General features: G+C 37.2%; 1 long non-coding RNA gene across 1 annotated transcript; it reads left to right on the forward strand.

Moving 5' to 3' along the window:
* Positions 1-1,249: 1,249 nt before the first annotated feature.
* Positions 1,250-7,713, forward strand: LOC115269718 (uncharacterized). Its single transcript, XR_009997070.1, has 3 exons — positions 1,250-1,856; positions 2,010-2,170; positions 7,205-7,713. It is a non-coding gene; the product is annotated as an uncharacterized LOC115269718 (long non-coding RNA).
* Positions 7,714-10,014: the final 2,301 nt, after the last annotated feature.

The following is a 10,014-nucleotide window of genomic DNA, read 5'->3' on the forward strand; positions in this document are numbered from 1 at the left end:
GTTGCCGCTTATCATGCGCAACCAGAGCTCACTAATACCAACATTCACTCAATACAGCAGCGAGAGAAAATAAGGGAAAACGCACTTTGGCGAACAATGTTTGCGAAAAGAGGTGCTGTGTGTCTTTTCACAAACAATTCCCCTTCCCTGTAGGAACTTTACCTAAACATTGACACTCTCAAATTGAAAATTATCAAATATGCCGCTTTTTCATGATCAACACTTTTATGAGATCTAATGTGATCCAAGCGTTTTGCACCAATATCCCTCGTAAAAAGGTAAACATTCAAATTTCGCGACTGTGTTGGTGAAACTTTTGGCTGGAGCATAAATTTATGCTCCACGTAAGGAGGCACAATCCAACCTGTCAAATTCCATAGTGAAAAAAAGGTTGCCGTCCCCTTGGTTACTTGAGTATTGTATGTTTTTATTCGTCCCATCACGTTAGATTTTAGGTTCACTCCCCGAGCAGAGTAAAAAAGCTCAATAATAGCATATTTTGATACAGAGATCAAAAAGTGATATTTGTTTGTTTGAGATAAGAGGTAAAAGTGCTGAAAATATTATCTCAATTTTACTCCTGGAACATCATCATCATAGCACATTTAGCTCTTGGTAAGATCTACCCAAGTACCATGACGCTTTATATAGAGCATTATTTTCGCTTTATCGCATGTATTATATGACATGCGATATAAAGTTGTTTTGTCATATAGGCACCAAGTAGGTTTAAAGTCGAAAGTGGCGCTACTATTGTTGATTTACAGCAAGCTTTACTGTGGTGATTGCTAAAGCATATAAAATGCTTGTACCTTATAGCTAATGCAATCAAATCGCATGGAATGCACACTTAATGCATCATGTCAAAAATGAAAAAAAGTATGTTTATCATTTTTCTATCTATTTTTATCTTCCGATACCCTCACTTTGATGTTTTTTATTGTATTTCGGGAATTGAACCTAGACTGCTGAAACTGACCACGATGAAACTCGGACGCGCTAATGCTGTGTGCTACGATACCATGTATTTTGCACCCGGAAAAATGTGCAACATAAAGTAAAGTATACTTAGCTAGTGCCTTATTGAGTTGTGTTTTCAGCAACTCTAAAAAATGTGTCGGGGTCTGAATGCCATCAGTTATGTTACTCTCGAATATAAATTCGTCTGTGTTGATTCTGTTTTTTTTTTTGTTTTCATATGTGCTCACTTCTACCTAAAATACAATAAATAAGAAACAATACAAACAGCGCTTCAATGGATTACCCGCTTTGGCGGAAATTGCAACAGATGGCGCTAGTGAGCAGGAGTTTTCCAACTTTTAAATGTATGAAGAAAATAATAAATCACTGTTTTTTGACTTAATGAACGATTTATCGGGAAAAATATTTGGTACAGGTTATAGATAATAATTATAGGAATCTGCGTTACCAAATATTTTTTGCCAAAACTTCAAAATTTTTGAAATATTTGAAAAAATGTTAAAATCTCCATACATTTTTTCGTTTGAAAACTTCTGCCTCGATTTGAATGATCTTCGTTTGCCTATACATGGGCATCATGAATATACATGGATTCATGTTTACCCATCTGTCAAAGGCAAACAAAACAGGTGCGCAGTTTCTCCGAAAGCAAATTGAAGCAGCAACTAACGAAAACGTAACAATTTCATTGGAAATAATACTTAACACAATTAAAAGATTGTAATTTTTCAGGTAGAGTAAGTGTGAAAATAAGTGTAACAGTGCGTACCGGAACACCACGTCTCCACCGGGAACACATTCGTCGTCGTCCGTAAGATAATCTTCTCCCTGACTTCGGCAGTGCGTCGTGGCTCTCGCCTGAACTCCAATCTCAGGTTTGTATTTACATTGCCTAAGTTTTGAGTGGATTCTTGGAAAATCCACTGGATTTAATCCAGAAAGACTTGGATTTACCTTCATTGGCGAGATTCCACAAAAAATATAATGTTCTGCGAATAAGCTTCATGTGTGTGTCTGTTTTTTTGTAGATGAACTAAAGGTCTGCTGCCGAAAAGTTTTCACGATGTGGCAGGAAGAGCTTCTACAAGTTGAGATATCTATACCAATCCATACCAGCGTCGGAAGGGTTGGACTCGAGGGAGCCTGGTCAGTACTGGGCAGAACGGTGAAAATCAACTAAAGCAACAAGGTAGGAATATTGTATTTAAAGTACCGTTCACAAATTACGTAACCCTCTAGAAGAAGGTAGAAGAGGGCTAAGCCTACGGTCCATCAAAAATGGATTTTCATACGAAAAAAGCGTTTAGGATAAAATATGAGGGGGTTAAAAGCAAAGGGGTGTAAGTGACAAAAAAAACCCCTTCAGAGTAAATGAGGTTTAAAGTTTTTACCAATTTTTCATCCCATGCAAAATGTATAGAGTTTCAAACCCGACCAAATTATCTTCGATTTTTTGTATTTTTTTATTGATCGTAAAAATAATCTTAAAAAAGTTCCTGTAAACTTGAAATCTGAAGATTTTTTTTTATATGCTCAGATCAAAATCGACAAAATGGTCCCTTACACCCCTTTTGTATCTAGGACCCTCAATTGTCGATTTCATCGGTACATGCCTAATTAGTGAATGCTACCTAATAATGTTATAAGAAGTGGGGATGGGGTAAAGCACCGACGAAGGCAAAGTTCATCTTTTTGGCATTACGTCCCACCTGGACTAAACCTGCTTTTCAGTTCAGTGTTCTATGAGTACTTTCACAGCGTGTTCCACCGTGCTTAACCCATATCCCAGCGTCCTATACATTGGACAGTCCTTTCGATGTGAATATCTCCAGAATTATGCAAAATTTTAGAATACTTTCTTCAGAGAAGATGTTCTCCAAATCGATACCTTGGTCATAGTGGACAATATAGTTAGTGACGACTGGTTCACTAGGTGGCGTAAACGATGTTGCAAAGATTATATATTGTCACGATCTATGAGCTTCATTTCCAATGCGAAAGAAATTTATTTCCATGGAAACTTGACAATGGTTAATAATTTATAGTTCATTTCTCCGGCAGAGTTGTTAATCAATACATACAAAAGTCAGTGTATGTATGATTGTATGTTTATAAGTTTTCACTGGCTGCTTCCTAATGGAAGTACATTGAAAATGAATACTCATTCATAATGTTAATTCAAAAGTGATGAAAATCTAATGGGACTGATATGCGAAAGGGGCAGTTGCCACGAGAATTTCTTCAGAACAAAGACGGTGTTGTACATGAAATTATTTACATAATAGTATGCGTTGAAGTTTCGTCAAATTTTCTCGGCCTCATAAAAAATTTAATATGAATAAGTAATATTGGATGATCAGTACATAGTGGTCGTTTACAGAGCCGTAGTGTGGTCTAGCGGCGCCCTTGGCAAACCCCTAGAATGGCACTCGAAAATACTTCTCCAATGTTTTTATTTGCACAATTTTTTTTCTCAGAATATCATCATTTTTTTGTGTTTTGTGCTTGTAGCTCTTTCTGATTTTTTAAAAGTTTTTAAAACAGCATAAATTCTTAAATATTTAACTGTAAAAAAAACAATAGTTTTAGCAGCCTAATTCTTAAAAATACTATTGCAGGTTCTTAAGGAAATTGTTCTATAAATTTATTGGTCATAATCAGCTGTACTTGCTTATTGGTCAAAATCAGCTGTGCTTGCCCATTTTTATATTTTTTGTGGACGAAAGCCTACGAAGGGGTGGAAGGATTATTTTTATCTTGGCATAACGTCCCCACTGGAACAAAGCTTGCTTCTCGGTTTTGTGTGGCAATGAGGATTCCCTCATTTAATAACTTTGATCCTCCTCTGCCAATCATAGTTTTACATGTGTAGGGTATTGGTTCCCTTATTAAGCATGTGGCTCCCATTTTCATCCTACGAATAACAAAGGATTGATGCGCTGTTTGTTTTATTTCTTATTTATGTATTTTTTGTTTGAAAAGAGCATGCATGAAATCATAAAGAACGAAATCAATCGGTGCCGTATTTGCTTGTTTTCGAATAGGATGAATATGGGAGCGTGAGATTACTGATGGCACACATACCCTATATCGTGCACGAAAATACTGCATGCCCAAGGAAATGAAGGCAATTTTCTTTACGAAAAGTTCCTGGATCGACCGTTAATCAAACCCGTCATTCTCAGCTGAATACCCATGCCCGTACAGCTGTAACCATGGTGCTGAAGCCATTGCCTGCAAATATACGGCGTATCTAGAGTAATCATTACTTTCCATGCAAATCTAATGTTGATTTGAAGTGGAAATGGGCAATTGGGTTTTTAAATTAAGAAAAATGTATTGATTTTTTGGTTTTATACGAAAGAGCACCTTTTTCTGAAGCACTATGATTTTTTCAGATTTTTAGAACTTTATTTTGGTACCTAAAATCGATTTCGAAGAGATTTTTCTAAATCACCTTTTGACAGCTGGGAAACTGCTTGACAGCTCCGCCCAGTACAAAATGCGACGAGGGGTGATTCGTCGAATCGCTTCCATACAAACTTCAAATTGATTTTAAAATAGGTTCCCGGGCACCAAAATTCATGAAAATTTGGATTTCGGCTCAGTTTTGCATGCAGATTCAGAATATGAGATTATCTCAACACCGCTAAAGAAGCCAATTATCGAGTCAAATTATGATTATACTTGTATTATCTTGGTTCAGTCGCAAAATTGCACATTTCCACTTTAAATCAACCATGCAAAGTAAAAATGCTTATATTCTAGGATGTTCTAGGTATTCCAAACTGTCCTATAGTAAAGTCCTTCAAATCTACAAGAATAATTTTATGTATTTTCGCCACAATTAATAGCATTGCATAACCTACTGAGATCCGTGAAGCTCTTGACATCTACTATGTCATTTGTAGACACTATAGGGATATTCCAGGTTAGCCAAACTACCTTGGAGTTCAGGACTTCAGGTCTACACTCGTAACAGTATCCATATCTGTTATACTGAAAAACGCTGCATAATCAACTGCAGTTACTGGAACAATCTGAAGTCTACAAGCTTATTATAAACCTTTGGGACATCTAGAGTTGCCCAAATTGTTTCATAATAAAGTCCTTCAAATCTACAAGAACAACTTTATGTGTTTTCACCATATATACTGCCGTGAATCGCAAGTCAGTCCCATCTGCATTATGGGCAAAATTGAGTTAATACCCGTTTTTAACCTATCTTCCAATGATCTATCAGCTACGTAAATAAAAATAGGGTAGAAGCTTCAGTTTTTGCCAGCCCGGAGTTTTGGCCATAGTGCGGTATTCAGCCTGTAACGATCTAAATTGACAAACATTTATTTTTTACTAGTAGATTCTAATATAATAATATGATTGCAGCTGTTAAAACCATACATTTTGATTAAAAACTGGAAGTAAAAAATAATCTTCCTTAAAAAATCAGATCCCATTTATCTATTTTGGCCAGGGTGCTTCTAATTTGGCCAGTCCCATAAGAAATGCACGTGATTGGCCAAAATAGAAACCAAAGCTGAGAATATGGCCAAAACTGCAGCAAGACTTCTATTTTGGCCAGTGCCACTTTTATTACAAAAATCAAGTATTAGCTTGATTTCTGCATTTTTCTAATAAAGTATAGATAGAAACCTTTCATTTAACACATTGGTAGTTTTCATTGGATTATTGGTTATTTTTATAAAAATGATTTCCCTTAGACTAGCCAAAACCGGTGCTTGCACCCTATATAATTTGTTCAGTGAAATCTAAAAACAACACCAAGCCAGATTGTCCCATAATGAAAAGTAATCGCAAGTCAATCCCATCACGAACTTTTGTACCTTCCAATACAAAATTGATCAATGTTTACGTTAGAAACAATTTGTGAAAGTTTCACGATGATCGCAGAAGTTTTCAAGTCACGGCAATTTTTTGAAGTTTTTCATATTAATTGAATTCTAAAACTTCAGGGTCCATTTTCTCAATGCCTACTTTTTACATATGGGACTGACTTGCGATTCACGGCAGTATAATAGTATTGTATAATCTGCTAGGGTCCGCGGAGCTCTTGAAATCTCAAATGTCATTCAGAGACACTACAAGGATATTCCAGGTCAGCCAAACTATATTGGAGTTCAGGTCTACAAATTGTAGCTTTGTGTAAAGAAAGAAGTTACCGTTGCACCCGCAGACTTTAGGATCTAAACTTAAGAACAGTTTGGATGACCTAGGATATTCCGACTGATCTGATACTATCTATTGAACATACAGAAGACATTACTGGACATGATAGATTACAAGTTGTAGCTTTGTGTAGTGAAAGAAGTTACCGTTACACCCATAGACTTTAGGATCTAAACTCAAGGACAGCTTGGATGAACTAGGATATCCCAACTGATCTGATATTGTCTATTTACCTTTCAGAAGACTTGTTGGACATGATGGATTACAAATCGCAGCTTTGTATAATGAAAGAATTTACCGTTGCACCCGCAGACTTAAGGATCTAAACTCAAGAACAGTTTGGATGAGCTAGGATATTCCGACTGATCTGATACTGTCTATTGAACTTACAGAAGACTTTTTTTTATTCCTGTTCGGGTTTGTCACTGCGACAGGAATAAAAAAAAAAGTCTTCTGTAAGTTCAATAGACAGTATCAGATCAGTCGGAATATCCTAGCTCATCCAAACAGAATGACTTACTGGACATGATATATTACAAATTGTAGCTTTGTGTAGTGGAAGAAGTTACCGTTACACCCATAGACTTAAGGATCTAAACTCAAGGACAGTTTGGATGACCTAGGATACCCCGACTGATCTGATTCTGTCTTTTGAACTCTCAGATGATTTACTGGACATGATAGATTATAAATCGCAGCTTTGTATAATGAAAGAAGTTACCGTTACACCCGTAGACTTTAGGATCTAAACTCTAGAACAGTTTGGATAACCTAGGATACCCCGACTGATCTGATACTGTCTATTGAATTTTCAGAAGACTTTCTGGACATAATAGATTACAAATCGTAGCTTTGTATAATGAAAGAAGTTACCGTTGCACCCATAAACTCAAGAATTGTTTGGATGACCTAGGATGTCCAGAAAAAAATATTCCGCATAATATTCTACCGTTCTACCGAAATTTGGAACAAAACATATCGTATCAGAAAGTTTTCACTTATCGCAATTCGTTGATTATTTTATGACTCGTTCTAGGTACTCCCGTCAACCATGGTGGACCAACAACTCTGAACACAGAAATCATCAATCAACTACAAGAAGTACTAGCATCTGTATATAGCATCCCCTCCCATCTGTTATAATCAATGCCTTGTAATATTTCTTTCTTTTTTAACATGTGCACAAATAATAAAAAAAAATCTGCGGGGGGTGGGGCGTTTGACTAGTCTCTGTAATTGATCCAAAAATTCCCCGGAAGCTGGCAAACTCACTGGTAAAATTCTTGGTTGATCTTGGTTCACCTAAGAACATCTCAAGTAGTGCCAGCTAAATTGGCTTTGAGTTATAAATTTATATAACGCTTAAAAGTTAGTGTTTTTTTATTATTTTTATAACTTTAATCAGAACTCTTAGTAAGCAGGTTTAACATTTTCTATGTAAATGAGGTTTAACGCAAAACACTTAGAACTTATAAAACTACCTATGGTGTCCATAAGACATTATTCCAATATGGGCGAATTTGTGGCTAAGAAAGTTCATCATGTCCTCCCACATTGCGAGGTGACGCAAAATACTTAGAACTTATGGAATTACCCATGGTGTCCATAAGACATTATTCCAATATAGGCGAATTTGTGGCTAAGAAAGTTCACCCTGTCCTCCCACATTGCAAGGTGACGCAAAATACTTAGAACTTATGGAATTACCCATGGTGTCCATAAGACTTTCTTCCAATATGTAAGATTTTGTTGCTAAGAAGGTTCACCATGTCCTCCCCTATTGCGAGGTGACGCAAAACACTTAGAACTTATGGAATTACCCATGGTGTCCATAAGATTTTCTTCCAATATAGAAGATTTTGTTGCTAAAAAGGTTCACCCTGTCCTCTCACATTGCGAGGTGACGCAAAATACTTAGAACTTATGGAATTACCCATGGTGTCCATAAGACTTTCTTCCAATATGTAAGATTTTGTTGCTAAGAAGGTTCACCATGTCCTCCCACATTGCGAGGTGACGCAAAACACTTACAACTTATGGAATTACCCATGGTGCCCATAAGACTTTCTTCCAATATAGGAGAATTTTTTGCTAAGAAAGTTCACCATGTCCTCCCACATTGCGAGGTGACGCAAAACTTGGAACTTATGGAACTACCCATGGTGTCCATAAGACATTATTCCAATATAGGCGAATTTGTGGCTAAGAAAGTTCACCCTGTCCTCCCACATTGCGAGGTGACGCAAAATACTTAGAACTTATGGAATTACCCATGGTGTCCATAAGACTTTCTTCCAATATGTAAGATTTTGTTGCTAAGAAGGTTCACCATGTCCTCCCACATTGCGAGGTGACGCAAAACACTTACAACTTATGGAATTACCCATGGTGCCCATAAGACTTTCTTCCAATATAGGAGAATTTTTTGCAAAGAAGGTTCACCATGTCCTCCCACATTGCGAGGTGACGCAAAACACTTAGAACTTATAGAATTACCCATGGTGTCCATAAGATTTTCTTCCAATATAGTAGATTTTGTTGCTAAAAAGGTTCACCCTGTCCTCTCACATTGCGAGGTGACGCAAAATACTTAGAACTTATGGAATTACCCATGGTGTCCATAAGACTTTCTTCCAATATAGAAGATTTTGTTGCTGAAAAGGTTCACCCTGTCCTCCCACATTGCGAGGTGACGCAGAATACTTAGAACTTATGGAATTACCCATGGTGTCCATAAGACTTTCTTCCAATATAGGAGACTTTTTTGCTAAGAAAGTTCACCATGTCCTCCCCTATTGCGAGGTGACGCAAAACACTTAGAACTTATGGAATTACCCATGGTGTCCATAAGATTTTCTTCCAATATAGAAGATTTTGTTGCTAAAAAGGTTCACCCTGTCCTCCCACATTGCGAGGTGACGCAAAATACTTAGAACTTATGGAATTACCCATGGTGTCCATAAGACTTTCTTCCAATATGTAAGATTTTGTTGCTAAGAAGGTTCACCATGTCCTCCCACATTGCGAGGTGACGCAAAACACTTACAACTTATGGAATTACCCATGGTGCCCATAAGACTTTCTTCCAATATAGGAGAATTTTTTGCTAAGAAAGTTCACCATGTCCTCCCACATTGCGAGGTGACGCAAAATTTGGAACTTGTGGAACTACCCATGGCGTCCATAAGACATTATTCCAATATAGGCGAATTTGTGGCTAAGAAAGTTCACCCTGTCCTCCCACATTGCGAGGTGACGCAAAATACTTAGAACTTATGGAATTACCCGTGGTGTCCATAAGCCTTTCTTCCAATATAGGAGAATTTTTTGCTAAGAAAGTTCACCATGTCCTCCCACATTGCGAGGTGACGCAAAACTTGGAACTTATGGAACTACCCATGGTGTCCATAAGACATTATTCCAATATAGGCGAATTTGTGGCTAAGAAAGTTCACCCTGTCCTCCCACATTGCGAGGTGACGCAAAATACTTAGAACTTATGGAATTACCCATGGTGTCCATAAGACTTTCTTCCAATATGTAAGATTTTGTTGCTAAGAAGGTTCACCATGTCCTCCCCTATTGCGAGGTGACGCAAAACACTTAGAACTTATGGAATTACCCATGGTGTCCATAAGATTTTCTTCCAATATAGAAGATTTTGTTGCTAAAAAGGTTCACCCTGTCCTCCCACATTGCGAGGTGACGCAAAACACTTAGAACTTATGGAATTACCCATGGTGTCCATAAGACTTTCTTCCAATATAGAAGATTTTGTTGCTAAAAAGGTTCACCCTGTCCTCTCACATTGCGAGGTGACGCAAAATACTTAGAACTTATGGAATT

The sequence above is a fragment of the Aedes albopictus genome, chromosome 2 (genome assembly GCF_035046485.1).
Source record: "Aedes albopictus strain Foshan chromosome 2, AalbF5, whole genome shotgun sequence".
NCBI classification, from domain to species: domain Eukaryota; kingdom Metazoa; phylum Arthropoda; class Insecta; order Diptera; family Culicidae; genus Aedes; species Aedes albopictus.